At 49.1% G+C, this 23912-nt stretch overlaps 1 protein-coding gene across 1 annotated transcript in view; it reads left to right on the top strand.

Moving 5' to 3' along the window:
• Positions 1–23912, top strand: part of ddo (D-aspartate oxidase) — a 249199-nt gene that overhangs the window by 167377 nt on the left and 57910 nt on the right. The window lies entirely within an intron of this gene.

Here is a 23912-nt window from a genome sequence, read left to right as displayed (position 1 = left end):
GGAAGAGGTGAACTCTGCAGTATTTGTATAGGGAAGGGGGGAAAAGGGTGAACTCTGCAGTATATGTATCGGGAAGGGGGGGAAAGGGTGAACTCTGCAGTATATGTTTAGGGAAGGGGGGAAAGGGTGAACTCTGCAGTATTTCTATAGAGAAGGGGGAAAGGGTGAACTCCGCAGTATATGTATAGGGAAGGGGGCAAAGGGTGAACTCTGCAGTATTTGTATAGGGAAGGGGGGAAGGGGTGAACTCTGCAGCATTTGTATAGAGAAGGGGGAAGGGGTGAACTCTGCAGTATATGTATAGGGAAGGGGGCAAAGGGTGAACTCTGCAGTATTTGTATAGGGAAGGGGGGAAGGGGTGAACTCTGCAGCATTTGTATAGGGAAGGGGGGGGGGAAAGGGTGAACTCTGCAGTATTTGTATAGGGAAGGGGGGAAGGGGTGAACTCTGCAGCATTTGTGTAGAGAAGGGGGGAAAGGGTGAACTCTGCAGTATTTGTATAGGGAAGGGGCGAAAGGGTGAACTCTGCAGCATTTGTATAGAGAAGGGGGGAAAGGGTGAACACTGCAGTATTTGTATAGGGAAGGGGGGAAAGGGTGAACTCTGCAGTATTTGTATAGGGAAGGGGGGAAAGGGTGAACACTGCAGCATTTGTATAGGGAAGGGGGAAGGGGTGAACTCTGCAGTATTTGTATAGGGAAGGGGGGAAGAAGTGAACTCTGCAGTATTTGTCTAGGGAAGGGGCGAAAGGGTGAACTCTGCAGCATTTGTATAGAGAAGGGGGGAAAGGGTGAACTCTGCAGTATTTGTATAGGGAAGGGGGGAAAGGGTGAACACTGCAGCATTTGTATAGGGAAGGGGGAAGGGGTGAACTCTGCAGTATTTGTATAGGGAAGGGGGGAAGAAGTGAACTCTGCAGTATTTGTATAGGGAAGTGGGGAAAGGGTGAATTCTGAAGTATTTGTATGGAGAAGGGGGAAGGGGTGAACTCAGCAGTATTTGTATAGAGAAGGGGGGAAAGGGTGAACACTGCAGCATTTGTATAGGGAAGGGGGAAGGGGTGAACTCTGCAGTATTTGTATAGGGAAGGGGGGAAGAAGTGAACTCTGCAGTATTTGTATAGGGAAGGGGGGAAAGGGTGAATTCTGCAGTATTTGTATGGAGAAGGGGGAAGGGGTGAACTCTGCAGCATATGTAAAGGGAAGGGGGGAAAGGGTGAACTCTGCAGTATTTGTATAGGGAAGGGGCGAAAGGGTGAACTCTGCAGTATTTGTATAGGGAAGGGGGGAAAGGGTGAACTCTACAGTATTTCTATAGAGAAGAGGGAAGGGGTGAACTCTGCAGTATTTGTATAGGGAAGGGGGGAAAGGGTGAACTCTGCAGCATTTGTATAGAGAAGAGGGAAGGGTGAACTCTGCAGTATTTGTATAGGGAAGGGGGGAAAGGGTGAACTTTGCAGTATTTGCATAGGGAAGGGGGGAAAGGGTGAACTCTGCAGTATTTGCATAGGGAAGGGGCGAAAGGGTGAACTCTGCAGTATTTGTATAGAGAAGGGGGAAGGGGTGAACTCTGCAGCATATGTAAAGGGAAGGGGGGAAAGGGTGAACTCTGCAGTATTTGTATAGGGAAGGGGTGAACTCTGCAGTATTTGTATAGGGAAGGGGGGAAAGGGTGAACTCTGCAGTATTTGCATAGGGAAGGGGGGAAAGGGTGAACTCTGCAGTATTTGCATAGGGAAGGGGCGAAAGGGTGAACTCTGCAGTATTTGTATAGAGAAGGGGGAAGGGGTGAACTCTGCAGTATATGTATAGGGAAGGGGCGAAAGGGTGAACTCTGCAGTATTTGTCGAGGGAAGGGGCGAAAGGGTGAACTCTGCAGTATTTGTATAGGGAAGGGGGGAAGGGGTGAACTCTGCAGTATTTGTATAGGGAAGGGGGGAAGGGGTGAACTCTGCAGCATTTGTGTAGAGAAGGGGGGAAAGGGTGAACTCTGCAGTATTTGTATAGGGAAGGGGCGAAAGGGTGAACTCTGCAGCATTTGTATAGAGAAGGGGGGAAAGGGTGAACACTGCAGTATTTGTATAGGGAAGGGGAAGGGGTGAACTCTGCAGTATTTGTATAGGGAAGGGGGGAAGAAGTGAACTCTGCAGTATTTGTCTAGGGAAGGGGCGAAAGGGTGAACTCTGCAGCATTTGTATAGAGAAGGGGGGAAAGGGTGAACACTGCAGTATTTGTATAGGGAAGGGGGGAAAGGGTGAACTCTGCAGTATTTGTATAGGGAAGGGGGGAAAGGGTGAACACTGCAGCATTTGTATAGGGAAGGGGGAAGGGGTGAACTCTGCAGTATTTGTATAGGGAAGGGGGAAGGGGTGAACTCTGCAGTATTTGTATAGGGAAGGGGGGAAGAAGTGAACTCTGCAGTATTTGTACAGGGAAAGGGGGAAAGGGTGAATGCTGCAGTATTTGTATGGAGAAGGGGGAAGGGGTGAACTCAGCAGTATTTGTATCGGAAAGAGGCGAAAGGGTGAACTCTGCAGCATTTGTATAGGGAAGGGGCGAAAGGGTGAACTCTGCAGCATTTGTATAGGGAAGGGGGGAAGAAGTGAACTCTGCAGTATTTGTATAGGGAAGGGGAGAAAGGGTGAACTCTGCAGCATTTGTATCGGGAAGGGGGGAAAGGGAGAACTCTGCAGTATTTGTATAGGGAAGGGGAGAAAGGGTGAACTCTGCAGCATTTGTATCGGGAAGGGGGGAAAGGGTGAACTCTGCAGTATTTGCATAGGGAAGGGGTGAAAGGGTGAACTCTGCAGTATTTGTGTAGAGAAGGGGGAAGCGGTGAACTCTGCAGCATATGTAAAGGGAAGGGTGGAAAGGGTGAACTCTGCAGTATTTGTATCGGGAAGGGGCGAAAGGGTGAACTCTGCAGTATTTGTATAGAGAAGAGGGAAGGGGTGAACTCTGCAGTATTTGTATAGGGAAGGGGGGAAAGGGTGAACTCTGCAGCATTTGTACAGAGAAGAGGGAAGGGGTGAACTCTGCAGTATTTGCATAGGGAAGGGGGGAAAGGGTGAACTCTGCAGTATTTGCATAGGGAAGGGGGGAAAGGGTGAACTCTGCAGTATTTGCATAGGGAAGGGGCGAAAGGGTGAACTCTGCAGTATTTGTATAGAGAAGGGGGAAGGGGTGAACTCTGCAGTATATGTATAGGGAAGGGGCGAAAGGGTGAACTCTGCAGTATTTGTCCAGGGAAGGGGCGAAAGGGTGAACTCTGCAGTATTTGTATCGAGAAGGGGGAAGGGGTGAACTCTGCAGTATATGTATAGGGAAGGGGGGAAAGGGTGAACTCTGCAGTATTTGTATAGGGAAGGGGCGAAAGGGTGAACTCTGCAGTATTTGTATAGGGAAGGGGGGAAAGGGTGAACTCTGCAGTATTTCTATAGAGAAGAGGGAAGGGGTGAACTCTGCAGTATTTGTATAGGGAAGGGGGGAAGGGGTGAACTCTGCAGCATTTGTATAGGGAAGGGGGGGAAAGGGTGAACTCTGCAGTATTTGTATAGGGAAAGGGGGAAGGGGTGAACTCTGCAGCATTTGTGTCGAGAAGAGGGGAAAGGGTGAACTCTGCAGTATTTGTATAGGGAAGGGGCGAAAGGGTGAACTCTGCAGCATTTGTATAGAGAAGGGGGGAAAGGGTGAACACTGCAGTATTTGTATAGGGAAGGGGGGAAAGGGTGAACTCTGCAGTATTTGTATAGGGAAGGGGGGAAAGGGTGAACACTGCAGCATTTGTATAGGGAAGAGGGAAGGGGTGAACTCTGCAGTATTTGTATAGGGAAGGGGGGAAGAAGTGAACTCTGCAGTATTTGTCCAGGGAAGGGGCGAAAGGGTGAACTCTGCAGCATTTGTGTAGAGAAGGGGGGAAAGGGTGAACACTGCAGTATTTGTATAGGGAAGGGGGGAAAGGGTGAACTCTGCAGTATTTGTATAGGGAAGGGGGGAAAGGGTGAACACTGCAGCATTTGTATAGGGAAGGGGGAAGGGGTGAACTCTGCAGTATTTGTATAGGGAAGGGGCGAAAGGGTGAACTCTGCAGTATTTGTATAGAGAAGGGGGAAGGGGTGAACTCTGCAGCATATGTAAAGGGAAGGGTGGAAAGGGTGAACTCTGCAGTATTTGTATCGGGAAGGGGCGAAAGGGTGAACTCTGCAGTATTTGTATAGGGAAGGGGGGAAAGGGTGAACTCTGCAGTATTTCTATAGAGAAGAGGGAAGGGGTGAACTCTGCAGTATTTGTATAGGGAAGGGGGGAAAGGGTGAACTCTGCAGCATTTGTACAGAGAAGAGGGAAGGGGTGAACTCTGCAGTATTTGCATAGGGAAGGGGGGAAAGGGTGAACTCTGCAGTATTTGCATAGGGAAGGGGGGAAAGGGTGAACTCTGCAGTATTTGCATAGGGAAGGGGCGAAAGGGTGAACTCTGCAGTATTTGTATAGAGAAGGGGGAAGGGGTGAACTCTGCAGTATATGTATAGGGAAGGGGCGAAAGGGTGAACTCTGCAGTATTTGTCCAGGGAAGGGGCGAAAGGGTGAACTCTGCAGTATTTGTATCGAGAAGGGGGAAGGGGTGAACTCTGCAGTATATGTATAGGGAAGGGGGGAAAGGGTGAACATGCAGTATTTGTATAGGGAAGGGGCGAAAGGGTGAACTCTGCAGTATTTGTATAGGGAAGGGGGGAAAGGGTGAACTCTGCAGTATTTCTATAGAGAAGAGGGAAGGGGTGAACTCTGCAGTATTTGTATAGGGAAGGGGGGAAAGGGTGAACTCTGCAGCATTTGTATAGAGAAGAGGGAAGGGGTGAACTCTGCAGTATATGTATCGGGAAGGGGGGAAAGGGTGAACTCTGCAGTATTTGTATAGGGAAGGGGGGAAGGGGTGAACTCTGCAGCATTTGTATAGGGAAGGGGGGGAAAGGGTGAACTCTGCAGTATTTGTATAGGGAAGGGGGGAAGGGGTGAACTCTGCAGCATTTGTGTCGAGAAGAGGGGAAAGGGTGAACTCTGCAGTATTTGTATAGGGAAGGGGCGAAAGGGTGAACTCTGCAGCATTTGTATAGAGAAGGGGGGAAAGGGTGAACACTGCAGTATTTGTATAGGGATGGGGGGAAAGGGTGAACTCTGCAGTATTTGTATAGGGAAGGGGGGAAAGGGTGAACACTGCAGCATTTGTACAGGGAAGAGGGAAGGGGTGAACTCTGCAGTATTTGTATAGGGAAGGGGGGAAGAAGTGAACTCTGCAGTATTTGTCCAGGGAAGGGGCGAAAGGGTGAACTCTGCAGCATTTGTATAGAGAAGGGGGGAAAGGGTGAACACTGCAGTATATGTATAGGGAAGGGGGGAAAGGGTGAAATCTGCAGTATTTGTATAGGGAAGGGGGGAAAGGGTGAACACTGCAGCATTTGTATAGGGAAGGGGGAAGGGGTGAACTCTGCAGTATTTGTATAGGGAAGGGGGGAAGAAGTGAACTCTGCAGCATTTGTATAGGGAAGGGGCGAAAGGCTGAACTCTGCAGCATTTGTATAGGGCAGGGGGGAAGAAGTGAACTCTGCAGTATTTGTATAGGGAAGGGGAGAAATGGTGAACTCTGCAGCATTTGTATAGGGAAGGGGGGAAGAAGTGAACTCTGCAGTATTTGTATAGGGAAGGGGAGAAAGGGTGAACTCTGCAGCATTTGTATCGGGAAGGGGGGAAAGGGTGAACTCTGCAGTATTTCTATAGAGAAGAGGGAAGGGGTGAACTCTGCAGTATTTGTATAGGGAAGGGGGGAAAGGGTGAACTCTGCAGTATTTGTATAGGGAAGGGGCGAAAGGGTGAACTCTGCAGTATTTGTATAGGGAAGGGGGGAAAGGGTGAACTCTGCAGTATTTCTATAGAGAAGGGGGGAAAGGGTGAACTCTGCAGTATTTGCATAGGGAAGGGGGGAAAGGGTGAATTCTGAAGTATTTGTATGGAGAAGGGGGAAGGGGTGAACTCAGCAGTATTTGTATAGAGAAGGGGGGAAAGGGTGAACACTGCAGCATTTGTCTTGGGAAGGGGCGAAAGGGTGAACTCTGCAGTATTTGTATAGGGAAGGGGGGAAGAAGTGAACTCTGCAGCATTTGTATAGGGAAGGGGGGGAAAGGGTGAACTCTGCAGTATTTGTATAGGGAAAGGGGGAAGGGGTGAACTCTGCAGCATTTGTGTCGAGAAGAGGGGAAAGGGTGAACTCTGCAGTATTTGTATAGGGAAGGGGCGAAAGGGTGAACTCTGCAGCATTTGTATAGAGAAGGGGGGAAAGGGTGAACACTGCAGTATTTGTATAGGGAAGGGGGGAAAGGGTGAACTCTGCAGTATTTGTATCGGGAAGGGGGGAAAGGGTGAACACTGCAGCATTTGTATAGGGAAGAGGGAAGGGGTGAACTCTGCAGTATTTGTATAGGGAAGGGGGGAAGAAGTGAACTCTGCAGTATTTGTCCAGGGAAGGGGCGAAAGGGTGAACTCTGCAGCATTTGTATAGAGAAGGGGGGAAAGGGTGAACACTGCAGTATTTGTATAGGGAAGGGGGGAAAGGGTGAACTCTGCAGTATTTGTATAGGGAAGGGGGGAAAGGGTGAACACTGCAGCATTTGTATAGGGAAGGGGGAAGGGGTGAACTCTGCAGTATTTGTATAGGGAAGGGGCGAAAGGGTGAACTCTGCAGTATTTGTATAGAGAAGGGGGAAGGGGTGAACTCTGCAGCATATGTAAAGGGAAGGGTGGAAAGGGTGAACTCTGCAGTATTTGTATCGGGAAGGGGCGAAAGGGTGAACTCTGCAGTATTTGTATAGGGAAGGGGGGAAAGGGTGAACTCTGCAGTATTTGCATAGGGAAGGGGGGAAAGGGTGAACTCTGCAGTATTTGCATAGGGAAGGGGCGAAAGGGTGAACTCTGCAGTATTTGTATAGAGAAGGGGGAAGGGGTGAACTCTGCAGTATATGTATAGGGAAGGGGCGAAAGGGTGAACTCTGCAGTATTTGTCCAGGGAAGGGGCGAAAGGGTGAACTCTGCAGTATTTGTATCGAGAAGGGGGAAGGGGTGAACTCTGCAGTATATGTATAGGGAAGGGGGGAAAGGGTGAACATGCAGTATTTGTATAGGGAAGGGGCGAAAGGGTGAACTCTGCAGTATTTGTATAGGGAAGGGGGGAAAGGGTGAACTCTGCAGTATTTCTATAGAGAAGAGGGAAGGGGTGAACTCTGCAGTATTTGTATAGGGAAGGGGGGAAAGGGTGAACTCTGCAGCATTTGTATAGAGAAGAGGGAAGGGGTGAACTCTGCAGTATATGTATAGGGAAGGGGGGAAAGGGTGAACTCTGCAGTATTTGTATAGGGAAGGGGGGAAGGGGTGAACTCTGCAGCATTTGTATAGGGAAGGGGGGGAAAGGGTGAACTCTGCAGTATTTGTATAGGGAAGGGGGGAAGGGGTGAACTCTGCAGCATTTGTGTCGAGAAGAGGGGAAAGGGTGAACTCTGCAGTATTTGTATAGGGAAGGGGCGAAAGGGTGAACTCTGCAGCATTTGTATAGAGAAGGGGGGAAAGGGTGAACACTGCAGTATTTGTATAGGGATGGGGGGAAAGGGTGAACTCTGCAGTATTTGTATAGGGAAGGGGGGAAAGGGTGAACACTGCAGCATTTGTACAGGGAAGAGGGAAGGGGTGAACTCTGCAGTATTTGTATAGGGAAGGGGGGAAGAAGTGAACTCTGCAGTATTTGTCCAGGGAAGGGGCGAAAGGGTGAACTCTGCAGCATTTGTATAGAGAAGGGGGGAAAGGGTGAACACTGCAGTATTTGTATAGGGAAGGGGGGAAAGGGTGAACTCTGCAGTATTTGTATAGGGAAGGGGGGAAAGGGTGAACACTGCAGCATTTGTATAGGGAAGGGGGAAGGGGTGAACTCTGCAGTATTTGTATAGGGAAGGGGGGAAGAAGTGAACTCTGCAGTATTTGTATAGGGAAGGGGGGAAAGGGTGAACTCTGCAGCATTTGTATAGGGAAGGGGCGAAAGGGTGAACTCTGCAGCATTTGTATAGGGAAGGGGCGAAAGGCTGAACTCTGCAGCATTTGTATAGGGCAGGGGGGAAGAAGTGAACTCTGCAGTATTTGTATAGGGAAGGGGAGAAATGGTGAACTCTGCAGCATTTGTATAGGGAAGGGGGGAAGAAGTGAACTCTGCAGTATTTGTATAGGGAAGGGGAGAAAGGGTGAACTCTGCAGCATTTGTATCGGGAAGGGGGGAAAGGGTGAACTCTGCAGTATTTCTATAGAGAAGAGGGAAGGGGTGAACTCTGCAGTATTTGTATAGGGAAGGGGGGAAAGGGTGAACTCTGCAGTATTTGTATAGGGAAGGGGCGAAAGGGTGAACTCTGCAGTATTTGTATGGGGAAGGGGGGAAAGGGTGAACTCTGCAGTATTTCTATAGAGAAGAGGGAAGGGGTGAACTCTGCAGTATTTGTATAGGGAAGGGGGGAAAGGGTGAACTCTGCAGCATTTGTATAGAGAAGAGGGAAGGGGTGAACTCTGCAGTATTTGTATAGGGAAGGGGGGAAAGGGTGAACTCTGCAGTATTTGCATAGGGAAGGGGGGAAATGGTGAATTCTGAAGTATTTGTATGGAGAAGGGGGAAGGGGTGAACTCAGCAGTATTTGTATAGAGAAGGGGGGAAAGGGTGAACACTGCAGCATTTGTCTTGGGAAGGGGGAAGGGGTGAACTCTGCAGTATTTGTATAGGGAAGGGGGGAAGAAGTGAACTCTGCAGTATTTGTATAGGGAAGAGGGGAAAGGGTGAATTCTGCAGTATTTGTATGGAGAAGGGGGAAGGGGTGAACTCAGCAGTATTTGTATAGGAAAGAGGCGAAAGGGTGAACTCTGCAGCATTTGTATAGGGAAGGGGCGAAAGGGTGAACTCTGCAGCATTTGTATAGGGAAGGGGGGAAGAAGTGAACTCTGCAGTATTTGTATAGGGAAGGGGAGAAAGGGTGAACTCTGCAGCATTTGTATATGGAAGGGGGGAAAGGGAGAACTCTGCAGTATTTGTATAGGGAAGGGGAGAAAGGGTGAACTCTGCAGCATTTGTATCGGGAAGGGGGGAAAGGGTGAACTCTGCAGTATTTGCATAGGGAAGGGGCGAAAGGGTGAACTCTGCAGTATTTGTATAGAGAAGGGGGAAGGGGTGAACTCTGCAGCATATGTAAAGGGAAGGGGGGAAAGGGTGAACTCTGCAGTATTTGAATAGGGAAGGGGGGAAAGGGTGAACTCTGCAGTATTTGTATAGGGAAGGGGGGAAAGGGTGAACTCTGCAGTATTTCTATAGAGAAGAGGGAAGGGGTGAACTCTGCAGTATATGTATAGGGAAGGGGGGAAAGGGTGAACTCTGCAGTATTTGTATAGGGAAGGGGCGAAAGGGTGAACTCTGCAGTATTTGTATAGGGAAGGGGGGAAAGGGTGAACTCTGCAGTATTTGTATAGGGAAGGGGCGAAAGGGTGAACTCTGCAGCATTTGTATAGAGAAGGGGGGAAAGGGTGAACACTGCAGTATTTGTATAGGGAAGCGGGGAAAGGGTGAACTCTGCAGTATTTGTATAGGGAAGGGGGGAAAGGGTGAACTCTGCAGTATTTGTATAGGGAAGGGGGGAAGAAGTGAACTCTGCAGTATTTGTATAGGGAAGGGGGGAAAGGGTGAACTCTGCAGCATTTGTATAGAGAAGGGGGGAAAGGGTGAACACTGCAGTATTTGTATAGCAAAGGGGGAAAGGGTGAACTCTGCAGTATTTGTATAGGGAAGTGGGGAAAGGGTGAACACTGCAGCATTTGTATCGGGAAGGGGGAAGGGGTGAACTCTGCAGTATTTGTATAGGGAAGGGGGGAAGAAGTGAACTCTGCAGTATTTGTATAGGGAAGGGGGGAAAGGGTGAATTCTGAAGTATTTGTATGGAGAAGGGGGAAGGGGTGAACTCAGCAGTATTTGTATAGAGAAGGGGGGAAAGGGTGAACACTGCAGCATTTGTACAGGGAAGGGGGAAGGGGTGAACTCTGCAGTATTTGTATAGGGAAGGGGGGAAGAAGTGAACTCTGCAGTATTTGTATAGGGAAGGGGGGAAAGGGTGAATTCTGCAGTATTTGTATGGAGAAGGGGGAAGGGGTGAACTCAGCAGTATTTGTATAGGAAAGAGGCGAAAGGGTGAACTCTGCAGCATTTGTATAGGGAAGGGGCGAAAGGGTGAACTCTGCAGCATTTGTATAGGGAAGGGGGGAAGAAGTGAACTCTGCAGTATTTGTATAGGGAAGGGGAGAAAGGGTGAACTCTGCAGCATTTGTATAGGGAAGCGGGGAAAGGGAGAACTCTGCAGTATTTGTATAGGGAAGGGGAGAAAGGGTGAACTCTGCAGCATTTGTATCGGGAAGGGGGGAAAGGGTGAACTCTGCAGTATTTGCATAGGGAAGGGGCGAAAGGGTGAACTCTGCAGTATCTGTATAGAGAAGGGGGAAGGGGTGAACTCTGCAGCATATGTAAAGGGAAGGGGGGAAAGGGTGAACTCTGCAGTATTAGTATAGGGAAGGGGCGAAAGGGTGAACTCTGCAGTATTAGTATAGGGTAGGGGGGAAAGGGTGAACTCTGCAGTATTTCGATAGAGAAGAGGGAAGGGGTGAACTCTGCAGTATTTGTATAGGGAAGGGGGGAAAGGGTGAACTCTGCAGCATTTGTATAGAGAAGAGGGAAGGGGTGAACTCTGCAGTATTTGTATAGGGAAGGGGGGAAAGGGTGAACTCTGCAGCATTTGTATAGAGAAGAGGGAAGGGGTGAACTCTGCAGTATTTGCATAGGGAAGGGGCGAAAGGGTGAACTCTGCAGTATTTGTATCGAGAAGGGGGAAGGGGTGAACTCTGCAGTATATGTATAGGGAAGGGGGGAAGGGGTGAACTCTGCAGCATTTGTATAGAGAAGGGGGGAAAAGGTGAACTCTGCAGTATTTGTATAGGGAAGGGGCGAAAGGGTGAACTCTGCAGCATTTGTATAGAGAAGGGGGGAAAGGGTGAACACTGCAGTATTTGTATAGGGAAGGGGGGAAAGGGTGAACTCTGCAGTATTTGTATAGGGAAGGGGGGAAGGGGTGAACTCTGCAGCATTTGTATAGAGAAGGGGGGAAAAGGTGAACTCTGCAGTATTTGTATAGGGAAGGGGCGAAAGGGTGAACTCTGCAGCATTTGTATAGAGAAGGGGGGAAAGGGTGAACACTGCAGTATTTGTATAGGGAAGGGGGGGAAAGGGTGAACTCTGCAGTATTTGTATAGGGAAGGGGGGAAAGGGTGAACACTGCAGCATTTGTATAGGGAATGGGGAAGGGGTGAACTCTGCAGTATTTGTATAGGGAAGGGGGGAAGAAGTGAACTCTGCAGTATTTGTCTAGGGAAGGGGCGAAAGGGTGAACTCTGCAGCATTTGTATAGAGAAGGGGGGAAAGGGTGAACACTGCAGTATTTGTATAGGGAAGGGGGGAAAGGGTGAACTCTGCTGTATTTGTATAGGGAAGGGGGGAAAGGGTGAACACTGCAGCATTTGTATAGGGAAGGGGGAAGGGGTGAACTCTGCAGTATTTGTATAGGGAAGGGGGGAAGAAGTGAACTCTGCAGTATTTGTATAGGGAAGGGGGGAAAGGGTGAATTCTGAAGTATTTGTATGGAGAAGGGGGAAGGGGTGAACTCAGCAGTATTTGTATAGAGAAGGGGGGAAAGGGTGAACACTGCAGCATTTGTATAGGGAAGGGGGAAGGGGTGAACTCTGCAGTATTTGTATAGGGAAGGGGGGAAAGGGTGAATTCTGCAGTATTTGTATGGAGAAGGGGGAAGGGGTGAACTCAGCAGTATTTGAAAAGGAAAGAGGCGAAAGGGTGAACTCTGCAGCATTTGTATAGGGAAGGGGCGAAAGGGTGAACTCTGCAGCATTTGTATCGGGAAGGGGGGAAGAAGTGAACTCTGCAGTATTTGTATAGGGAAGGGGAGAAAGGGTGAACTCTGCAGCATTTGTATAGGGAAGGGGGGAAAGGGTGAACTCTGCAGTATTTGCATAGGGAAGGGGCGAAAGGGTGAACTCTGCAGTATTTGTATAGAGAAGGGGGGAAAAGGTGAACACTGCAGTATTTGTATAGGGAAGGGGAGAAAGGGTGAACTCTGCAGCATTTGTATCGGGAAGGGGGGAAAGGGTGAACTCTGCAGTATTTGCATAGGGAAGGGGCGAAAGGGTGAACTCTGCAGTATTTGTATAGAGAAGGGGGAAGGGGTGAACTCTGCGGCATATGCAAAGGGAAGGGGGGAAAGGGTGAACTCTGCAGTATTTGTATAGAGAAGGGGGAAGGGGTGAACTCTGCGGCATATGCAAAGGGAAGGGGGGAAAGGGTGAACTCTGCAGTATTTGTATCGGGAAGGGGCGAAAGGGTGAACTCTGCAGTATTTCTATAGAGAAGAGGGAAGGGGTGAACTCTGCAGTATTTGTATAGGGAAGGGGGGAAAGGGTGAACTCTGCAGCATTTGTATAGAGAAGAGGGAAGGGGTGAACTCTGCAGTATTTGTATAGGGAAGGGGGGAAGGGGTGAACTCTGCAGCATTTGTGTCGAGAAGAGGGGAAAGGGTGAACTCTGCAGTATTTGTATAGGGAAGGGGGGAAGGGGTGAACTCTGCAGCATTTCTATAGGGAAGGGGGGGAAAGGGTGAACTCTGCAGTATTTGTATAGGGAAGGGGGAAGGGGTGAACTCTGCAGCATTTGTGTCGAGAAGAGGGGAAAGGGTGAACTCTGCAGTATTTGTATAGGGAAGGGGCGAAAGGGTGAACTCTGCAGCATTTGTATAGGGAAGGGGGGAAAGGGTGAACTCTGCAGTATTTGCATAGGGAAGGGGCGAAAGGGTGAACTCTGCAGCATTTGTATCGGGAAGGGGAGAAAGGGTGAACTCTGCAGCATTTGTATAGGGAAGGGGGGAAAGGGTGAACTCTGCAGCATTTGTATAGGGAAGGGGAGAAAGGGTGAACTCTGCAGCATTTGTATAGGGAAGGGGGGAAAGGGTGAACTCTGCAGTATTTGTATAGGGAAGGGGGGAAAGGGTGAACTCTGCAGTATTTGTATAGGGAAGGGGGGAAAGGGTGAACTCTGCAGTATTTGTATCGGGAAGGGGCGAAAGGGTGAACTCTGCAGTATTTGTATAGCGAAGGGGGGAAAGGGTGAACTCTGCAGTATTTCTATAGAGAAGAGGGAAGGGGTGAACTCTGCAGTATTTGTATAGGGAAGGGGAGAAAGGGTGAACTCTGCAGTATTTGTATAGCGAAGGGGGGAAAGGGTGAACTCTGCAGTATTTCTATAGAGAAGAGGGAAGGGGTGAACTCTGCAGTATTTGTATAGGGAAGGGGAGAAAGGGTGAACTCTGCAGCATTTGTATAGAGAAGGGGGAAGAAGTGAACTCTGCAGTATTTGTATAGGGAAGGGGAGAAAGGGTGAACTCTGCAGCATTTGTATAGGGAAGGGGGGAAAGGGTGAACTCTGCAGTATTTGTATCGGGAAGGGGCGAAAGGGTGAACTCTGCAGTATTTGTATAGCGAAGGGGGGAAAGGGTGAACTCTGCAGTATTTCTATAGAGAAGAGGGAAGGGGTGAACTCTGCAGTATTTGTATAGGGAAGGGGGGAAAGGGTGAACTCTGCAGCATTTGTATAGAGAAGAGGGAAGGGGTGAACTCTGCAGTATATGTATAGGGAAGGGGGGAAAGGGTGAACTCTGCAGTATTTGTATAGGGAAGGGGGGAAGGGGTGAACTATGCAGCATTTGTATAGGGAAGGGGGGGAAAGGGTGAACTCTGCAGTATTTGTATAGGGAAGGGGGGAAGGGGTGAACTCTGCAGCATTTGTGTCGAGAAGAGGGGAAAGGGTGAACTCTGCAGTATTTGTATAGGGAAGGGGCGAAAGGGTGAACTCTGCAGCATTTGTATAGGGAAGGGGGGAAAGGGTGAACTCTGCAGTATTTGCATAGGGAAGGGGCGAATGGGTGAACTCTGCAGCATTTGTATCGGGAAGGGGGGAAGAAGTGAACTCTGCAGTATTTGTATAGGGAAGGGGAGAAAGGGTGAACTCTGCAGCATTTGTATAGGGAAGGGGGGAAAGGGTGAACTCTGCAGTATTTGCATAGGGAAGGGGCGAAAGGGTGAACTCTGCAGTATTTGTATAGAGAAGGGGGGAAAAGGTGAACACTGCAGTATTTGTATAGGGAAGGGAGAAAGGGTGAACTCTGCAGCATTTGTATCGGGAAGGGGGGAAAGGGTGAACTCTGCAGTATTTGCATAGGGAAGGGGCGAAAGGGTGAACTCTGCAGTATTTGTATAGAGAAGGGGGAAGGGGTGAACTCTGCAGCATATGTAAAGGGAAGGGGTAAAGGGAAGGGGGGAAAGGGTGAACTCTGCAGTATTTGTATCGGGAAGGGGCGAAAGGGTGAACTCTGCAGTATTTGTATAGGGAAGGGGGGAAAGGGGTGAACTCTGCAGTATTTCTATAGAGAAGAGGGAAGGGGGTGAACTCTGCAGTATTTGTATAGGGAAGGGGGGAAAGGGTGAACTCTGCAGCATTTGTATAGAGAAGAGGGAAGGGGTGAACTCTGCAGTATTTGTATAGGGAAGGGGGGGAAAGGGTGAACTCTGCAGTATTTGTATAGGGAAGGGGGGAAGGGGTGAACTCTGCAGCATTTGTATAGGGAAGGGGGGGGAAAGGGTGAACTCTGCAGTATTTGTATAGGGAAGGGGGGAAGGGGTGAACTCTGCAGCATTTGTGTAGAGAAGGGGGGAAAGGGTGAACTCTGCAGTATTTGTATAGGGAAGGGGCGAAAGGGTGAACTCTGCAGCATTTGTATAGAGAAGGGGGGAAAGGGTGAACACTGCAGTATTTGTATAGGGAAGGGGGGGAAAGGGTGAACTCTGCAGTATTTGTATAGGGAAGGGGGGGAAAGGGTGAACACTGCAGCATTTGTATAGGGAAGGGGGAAGGGGTGAACTCTGCAGTATTTGTATAGGGAAGGGGGGAAGAAGTGAACTCTGCAGTATTTGTCTAGGGAAGGGGCGAAAGGGTGAACTCTGCAGCATTTGTCTAGAGAAGGGGGGAAAGGGTGAACACTGCAGTATTTGTATAGGGAAGGGGGGGAAAGGGTGAACTCTGCAGTATTTGTATAGGAAGGGGGGAAAGGGTGAACACTGCAGCATTTGTATAGGGAAGGGGGAAGGGGTGAACTCTGCAGTATTTGTATAGGAAGGGGGGAAGAAGTGAGCTCTGCAGTATTTGTATAGGGAAGGGGGGAAAGGGTGAATTCTGAAGTATTTGTATGGAGAAGGGGGAAGGGGTGAACTCAACAGTATTTGTATAGAGAAGGGGGGAAAGGGTGAACACTGCAGCATTTGTATAGGGAAGGGGGAAGGGGTGAACTCTGCAGTATTTGTATAGGGAAGGGGGGAAGAAGTGAACTCTGCAGCATTTGTATAGGGAAGGGGGGGAAAGGGCGAATTCTGCAGTATTTGTATGGAGAAGGGGGAAGGGGTGAACTCAGCAGTATTTGTATAGGAAAGAGGCGAAAGGGTGAACTCTGCAGCATTTGTATAGGGAAGGGGCGAAAGGGTGAACTCTGCAGCATTTGTATAGGGAAGGGGGGAAGAAGTGAACTCTGCAGTATTTGTATAGGGAAGGGGAGAAAGGGTGAACTCTGCAGCATTTGTATAGGGAAGGGGGGAAAGGGAGAACTCTGCAGTATTTGTATAGGGAAGGGGAGAAAGGGTGAACTCTGCAGCATTTGTATCGGGAAGGGGGGAAAGGGTGAACTCTGCAGTATTTGCATAGGGAAGGGGCGAAAGGGTGAACTCTGCAGTATTTGTATAGGGAAGGGGGGGAAGGGGTGAACTCTGCAGCATTTGTATAGGGAAGGGGGGAAGGGGGTGAACTCTGCAGCATTTGTGTCGAGAAGAGGGGAAAGGGTGAACTCTGCAGTATTTGTATAGGGAAGGGGGCGAAAGGGGTGAACTCTGCAGCATTTGTATAGGGAAGGGGGGGAAAAGGGTGAACTCTGCAGTATTTGCATAGGGAAGGGGCGAAAGGGTGAACTCTGCAGCATTTGTATCGGGAAGGGGGGAAGAAGTGAACTCTGCAGTATTTGTATAGGGAAGGGGAGAAAGGGTGAACTCTGCAGTATTTGTATAGGGGAAGGGGGGGAAGGGGTGAACTCTGCAGCATTTGTGTCGAGAAGAGGGGGAAAGGGTGAACTCTGCAGTATTTGTATAGGGAAGGGGCGAAAGGGTGAACTCTGCAGTATTTGTATGGAGAAGGGGGAAGGGGGTGAACTCAGCAGTATTTGTATAGGAAAGAGGCGAAAGGGTGAACTCTGCAGCATTTGTATAGGGAAGGGGCGAAAGGGTGAACTCTGCAGCATTTGTATAGGGAAGGGGGGAAGAAGTGAACTCTGCAGTATTTGTATAGGGAAGGGGAGAAAGGGTGAACTCTGCAGCATTTGTATAGGGAAGGGGGGAAAGGGAGAACTCTGCAGTATTTGTATAGGGAAGGGGAGAAAGGGTGAACTCTGCAGGCATTTGTATCGGGAAGGGGGGAAAGGGTGAACTCTGCAGTATTTGCATAGGGAAGGGGCGAAAGGGGTGAACTCTGCAGTATTTGTATAGGAAGGGGGAAGGGGAAGGGGTGAACTCTGCAGCATTTGTATAGGGAAGGGGGGGAAAGGGTGAACTCTGCAGTATTTGTATAGGGAAGGGGGGAAGGGGTGAACTCTGCAGCATTTGTGTCGAGAAGAGGGGAAAGGGGTGAACTCTGCAGTATTTGTATAGGGAAGGGGCGAAAGGGTGAACTCTGCAGCATTTGTATAGGGAAGGGGGGAAAGGGTGAACTCTGCAGTATTTGCATAGGGAAGGGGCGAAACGGTGAACTCTGCAGCATTTGTATCGGGAAGGGGGGAAGAAGTGAACTCTGCAGTATTTGTATAGGAAGGGGAGAAAGGGTGAACTCTGCAGTATTTGCATAGGGAAGGGGCGAAAGGGTGAACTCTGCAGCATTTGTATAGAGAAGGGGGGGAAAGGTGTGAACACTGCAGTATTTGTATAGGGAAGGGGGGAAAGGGTGAACTCTGCAGTATTTGTATAGGGAAGGGGGGAAAGGGTGAACACTGCAGGATTTGTATAGGGAAGGGGGAAGGGGTGAACTCTGCAGTATTTGTATAGGGAAGGGGGGAAGAAGTGAACTCTGCAGTATTTGTCTAGGGAAGGGGCGAAAGGGTGAACTCTGCAGTATTTGCATAGGGAAGGGGGGAAAGGGTGAACTCTGCAGTATTTGCATAGGGAAGGGGCGAAAGGGTGAACTCTGCAGTATTTGTATAGAGAAGGGGGAAGGGGTGAACTCTGCAGTATATGTATAGGGAAGGGGCGAAAGGGTGAACTCTGCAGTATTTGTATCGAGAAGGGGGAAGGGGTGAACTCTGCAGTATATGTATAGGGAAGGGGGAAGGGGTGAACTCTGCAGTATATGTATAGGGAAGGGGGGGAAAGGGTGAACTCTGCAGTATTTCTATAAAGAGGGAAGGGGTGAACTCTGCAGTATTTGTATAGGGAAGGGGGGAAAGGGTGAACTCTGCAGTATTTCTATAAAGAGGGAAGGGGTGAACTCTGCAGTATTTGTCTCGGGAAGGGGCGAAAGGGTGAACTCTGCAGTATTTGTATAGGGAAGGGGGGAAAGGGTGAACTCTGCAGTATTTCTATAAAGAGGGAAGGGGTGAACTCTGCAGTATTTGTATAGGGAAGGGGGGAAAGGGTGAACTCTGCAGCATTTGTATGGAGAAGAGGGAAGGGGGTGAACTCTGCAGTATTTGTATAGGGAAGGGGGGAAAGGGTGAACTCTGCAGTATTTGTATAGGGAAGGGGGGAAAGGGTGAACTCTGCAGTATTTGTATAGGGAAGGGGGGAAAGGGTGAACTCTGCAGTATTTGTAGAGGGAAGGGGGGAAAGGGTGAACTCTGCAGTATTTCTATAGAGAAGGGGGGAAGGGGTGAACTCTGCAGTATATGTATCGGGAAGGGGGGGAAAAGGGTGAGCTCTGCAGTATTTGCATAGAGAAGGGGGAAAGGGTGAACTCTGCAGCATTTGTATAGAGAAGGGGGGGAAGAGGTGAACACTGCAGTATTTGTATAGAGAAGGAGCGAAAGGGTGAACTCTGCAGAATTTGTATAGGGTAGGGGTGAAAGGGAGAACTATGCAGATTTGTATAGGGAAGGGGGGAAGAGGTGAACACTGCAGTATTTGTATAGAGAAGGAGCGAAAGGGTGAACTCTGCAGAATTTGTATAGGGAAGGGGGGAAAGGGAGAACTCTGCAGAATTTGTCTTGGGAAGGGGTGAAAGGGAGAACTCTGCAGAATTTGTATAGGGAAGGGGGGAAAGGGTGAACTCTGCAGTATTTGTATAGAGAAGGAGCGAAAGGGTGAACTCTGCAGAATTTGTATAGGGAAGGGGGGGAAAGGGAGAACTCTGCAGAATTTGTGTAGGGAAGGGGTGAAAGGGAGAACACTGCAGAATTTGTATAGGGAAGGGGGGGAAAGGGTGAACTCTGCAGTATTTGTATAGAGAAGGAGCGAAAGGGTGAACTCTGCAGAATTTGTATAGGGAAGGGGGGAAGGGGTGAACTCTGCAGAATATGTATAGGGAAGGGGGGAAAGGGGGAACTCTGCAGTATTTGTATAGGGCAGGGGCGAAACGGTGAACTCTGCAGTATTTGTATCGGGAAGGGGGGAAGGGTGAACTCTGCAGTATTTCTATAGAGAAGAGGGAAGGGGGGAAAGGGTGAACTCTGCAGTATTTGTCTCGGGAAAGGGTGAACTCTGCAGTATTTGTATAGGGAAGGGGGGAAAGGGTGAACTCTGCAGTATTTGTATAGGGAAGAGGGGAAAGGGTGAACCCTGCAGTATTTCTATAGAGAAGGGGGAAGGGTGTGAACTCTGCAGGAAATGTATAGGGAAGGGGGGGGAAAAGGGTGAGCTCTGCAGTATTTGCATAGAGAAGGGGGAAAGGGTGAACTCTGCAGCATTTGTATAGAGAAGGGGGGAAGAGGTGAACACTGCAGTATTTGTATAGAGAAGGAGCGAAAGGGTGAACTCTGCAGAATTTGTATAGAGAAGGAGCGAAAGGGTGGACTCTGCAGTATTTGTATAGAGAAGGAGCGAAAGGGTGGACTCTGCAGTATTTGTATAGGGAAGGGTGTGGAAAGGGAGAACTCTGCAGAATTTGTATAGGGAAGGGGGGGAAAGGGTGAACTCTGCAGTATTTGTATCGGGAAGGGGGGAAAGGGTGAACTCTGCAGAATTTGGATAGGGAAGGGGGGAAAGGGTGAACTCTGCAGCATTTGGATAGGGAAGGGGGGAAAGTGTGAACTCTGCAGTATTTGTGTAGGGAAGGGGGGAAAGGGTGAACCCTGCAGTATTTATACAGAGAAGAGGGAAGGGGGAACTCTGCAGTATTTGTATAGAGAAGAGGGAAGGGGTGAACTCTGCAGTATTTGTATCGGGAAGGGGGGAAAGGGTGAACTCTGCAGTATTTGTATAGAGAAGAGGGAAGGGGTGAACTCTGCAGTATTTGTATAGAGAAGAGGGAAGGGGTGAACTCTGCAGTATTTGTATCGGGAAGGGGGGAAAGGGTGAACTCTGCAGTATTTGTATAGGAAGGGGCGAAAGGGTGAACTCTGTAGTATTTATACAGAGAAGAGGGAAGGGGTGAACTCTGCAGTATTTGTATCGGGAAGGGGGGAAAGGGTGAACTCTGCAGTATTTGTATAGAGAAGAGGGAAGGGGTGAACTCTGCAGTATTTGTATAGGAAAGGGGGGAAAGGGTGAACTCTGCAGTATTTGTATAGAGAAGAGGGAAGGGGTGAACTCTGCAGTATTTGTATCGGGAAGGGGGGGAAAGGGTGAACTCTGTAGTATTTGTGTAGAGAAGGGGGGAAAGGGTGAACTCTGCAGTATTTGTACAGGGAAGGGGCGAAAGGGTGAACTCTGTAGTATTTGTGTAGAGAAGGGGGGAAAGGGTGAACTCTGCAGTATTTGTATAGAGAAGGGGGGAAAGGGTGAACTCTGTAGTATTTGTGTAGAGAAGGGGGGAAAGGGTGAACACTGCAGTATTTGTATAGAGAAGGGGGGAAGAGGTGAACTATGCAGCATTTGTATCGGGAAGGGGGGAAAGGGTGAACTCTGCAGTATTTGTTTAGGGAAGTGGGAAAGGGTGAACTCTGCAGTATTTGTATAGGGAAGGGGGGAAGGGGTGAACTTTGCAGCATTTGTATCGGGAAGGGGGGGAAAGGGTGAACTCCGTAGTATTTACACAGAGAAGAGGGAAGGGGGTGAACTCTGCAGTATTTGTATAGGGAAGGGGGGAAAGGGTGAACTCTGTAGTATTTGTATAGGGAAGGGGGGAAAGGGTGAACTCTGTAGTATTTATACAGAGAAGAGGGAAGGGGTGAACTCTGCAGTATTTGTATAGGCAAGGGGCGAAAGGGTGAACTCTGTAGTATTTATACAGAGAAGAGGGAAGGGGTGAACTCTGCAATATTTGTTTAGGGAAGGGGGAAAGGGTGAACTCTGCAGTATTTGTATAGAGAAGAGGGAAGGGGTTGAACTCTGCAATATTTGTTTAGGGAAGGGGGGGAAAGGGTGAACTCTGCAGTATTTGTATAGAGAAGAGGGAAGGTGTGAACTCTGCAGTATTTGTATAGGGAAGGGGGGGAAAGGGTGAACTCTGCAGCATTTGTATAGGGAAGGGGGGAAGAAGTGAACTCTGCAGTATTTGTATAGGGAAGGGGAGGAAAGGGTGAACTCTGCAGCATTTGTATAGGGAAGGGGGGAAAGGGAGAACTCTGCAGTATTTGTATAGGGAAGGGGAGAAAGGGTGAACTCTGCAGCATTTGTATCGGGAAGGGGGGAAAGGGTGAACTCTGCAGTATTTGCATAGGGAAGGGGCGAAAGGGTGAACTCTGCAGTATTTGTATAGGGAAGGGGGGAAGGGGTGAACTCTGCAGCATTTGTATAGGGAAGGGGGGGAAGGGGTGAACTCTGCAGCATTTGTGTCGAGAAGAGGGGAAAGGGTGAACTCTGCAGTATTTGTATAGGGAAGGGGCGAAAGGGTGAACTCTGCAGCATTTGTATAGGGAAGGGGGGAAAGGGTGAACTCTGCAGTATTTGCATAGGGAAGGGGCGAAAGGGTGAACTCTGCAGCATTTGTATCGGGAAGGGGGGAAGAAGTGAACTCTGCAGTATTTGTATAGGGAAGGGGAGAAAGGGTGAACTCTGCAGTATTTGTATAGGGAAGGGGGGAAGGGGGTGAACTCTGCAGCATTTGTGTCGAGAAGAGGGGAAAGGGTGAACTCTGCAGTATTTGTATAGGGAAGGGGCGAAAGGGTGAACTCTGCAGTATTTGTATGGAGAAGGGGGAAGGGGTGAACTCAGCAGTATTTGTATAGGAAAGAGGCGAAAGGGTGAACTCTGCAGCATTTGTATAGGGAAGGGGCGAAAGGGTGAACTCTGCAGCATTTGTATAGGGAAGGGGGGAAGAAGTGAACTCTGCAGTATTTGTATAGGGAAGGGGAGAAAGGGTGAACTCTGCAGCATTTGTATAGGGAAGGGGGGAAAGGGAGAACTCTGCAGTATTTGTATAGGGAAGGGGAGAAAGGGTGAACTCTGCAGCATTTGTATCGGGAAGGGGGGAAAGGGTGAACTCTGCAGTATTTGCATAGGGAAGGGGCGAAAGGGTGAACTCTGCAGTATTTGTATAGGGAAGGGGGGAAGAAGTGAACTCTGCAGTATTTGTATAGGGAAGGGGAGAAAGGGTGAACTCTGCAGTATTTGTATAGGGAAGGGGGGAAGGGGTGAACTCTGCAGCATTTGTGTCGAGAAGAGGGGAAAGGGTGAACTCTGCAGTATTTGTATAGGGAAGGGGCGAAAGGGTGAACTCTGCAGTATTTGTATGGAGAAGGGGGAGAAAGGGTGAACTCTGCAGTATTTGTATAGGGAAGGGGGGAAGGGGTGAACTCTGCAGCATTTGTGTCGAGAAGAGGGGAAAGGGTGAACTCTGCAGTATTTGTATAGGGAAGGGGCGAAAGGGTGAACTCTGCAGCATTTGTATAGGGAAGGGGGGGAAAGGGTGAACTCTGCAGTATTTGTATAGGGAAGGGGGGAAGGGGTGAACTCTGCAGCATTTGTGTCGAGAAGAGGGGAAAGGGTGAACTCTGCAGTATTTGTATAGGGAAGGGGCGAAAGGGTGAACTCTGCAGCATTTGTATAGGGAAGGGGGGAAAGGGTGAACTCTGCAGTATTTGCATAGGGAAGGGGCGAAAGGGTGAACTCTGCAGCATTTGTATCGGGAAGGGGGGAAGAAGTGAACTCTGCAGTATTTGTATAGGGAAGGGGAGAAAGGGTGAACTCTGCAGTATTTGCATAGGGAAGGGGCGAAAGGGTGAACTCTGCAGCATTTGTATAGAGAAGGGGGGAAAGGGTGAACACTGCAGTATTTGTATAGGGAAGGGGGGAAAGGGTGAACTCTGCAGTATTTGTATAGGGAAGGGGGGAAAGGGTGAACACTGCAGGATTTGTATAGGGAAGGGGGAAGGGGTGAACTCTGCAGTATTTGTATAGGGAAGGGGGGAAGAAGTGAACTCTGCAGTATTTGTCTAGGGAAGGGGCGAAAGGGTGAACTCTGCAGTATTTCTACAGAGAAGAGGGAAGGGGTGAACTCTGCAGTATTTGTAGAGGGAAGGGGGGAAAGGGTGAACTCTGCAGCATTTGTATAGAGAAGAGGGAAGGGGTGAACTCTGCAGTATTTGTATAGGGAAGGGGGGAAAGGGTGAACTCTGCAGTATTTGCATAGGGAAGGGGGGAAAGGGTGAACTCTGCAGTATTTGCATAGGGAAGGGGCGAAAGGGTGAACTCTGCAGTATTTGTATAGAGAAGGGGGAAGGGGTGAACTCTGCAGTATATGTATAGGGAAGGGGCGAAAGGGTGAACTCTGCAGTATTTGTATCGAGAAGGGGGAAGGGGTGAACTCTGCAGTATATGTATAGGGAAGGGGGGAAGGGGTGAACTCTGCAGTATATGTATAGGGAAGGGGGGAAAGGGTGAACTCTGCAGTATTTGTCTCGGGAAGGGGCGAAAGGGTGAACTCTGCAGTATTTGTATAGGGAAGGGGGGAAAGGGTGAACTCTGCAGTATTTCTATAAAGAGGGAAGGGGTGAACTCTGCAGTATTTGTATAGGGAAGGGGGGAAAGGGTGAACTCTGCAGCATTTGTATGGAGAAGAGGGAAGGGGTGAACTCTGCAGTATTTGTATAGGGAAGGGGGGAAAGGGTGAACTCTGCAGTATTTGTATAGGGAAGGGGGGAAAGGGTGAACTCTGCAGTATTTGTATAGGGAAGGGGGGAAAGGGTGAACTCTGCAGTATTTGTAGAGGGAAGGGGGGAAAGGGTGAACTCTGCAGTATTTCTATAGAGAAGGGGGAAGGGGTGAACTCTGCAGTATATGTATCGGGAAGGGGGGGAAAAGGGTGAGCTCTGCAGTATTTGCATAGAGAAGGGGGAAAGGGTGAACTCTGCAGCATTTGTATAGAGAAGGGGGGAAGAGGTGAACACTGCAGTATTTGTATAGAGAAGGAGCGAAAGGGTGAACTCTGCAGAATTTGTATAGGGTAGGGGTGAAAGGGAGAACTATGCAGAATTTGTATAGGGAAGGGGGGAAGAGGTGAACACTGCAGTATTTGTATAGAGAAGGAGCGAAAGGGTGAACTCTGCAGAATTTGTATAGGGAAGG

Source organism: Heterodontus francisci, chromosome 3, assembly GCF_036365525.1.
Source record: "Heterodontus francisci isolate sHetFra1 chromosome 3, sHetFra1.hap1, whole genome shotgun sequence".
Classification (NCBI taxonomy): domain Eukaryota; kingdom Metazoa; phylum Chordata; class Chondrichthyes; order Heterodontiformes; family Heterodontidae; genus Heterodontus; species Heterodontus francisci.
The sequence above is the reverse complement of the archived record's forward strand: the minus strand, read 5'-3'. Positions and strand labels throughout refer to the sequence as shown.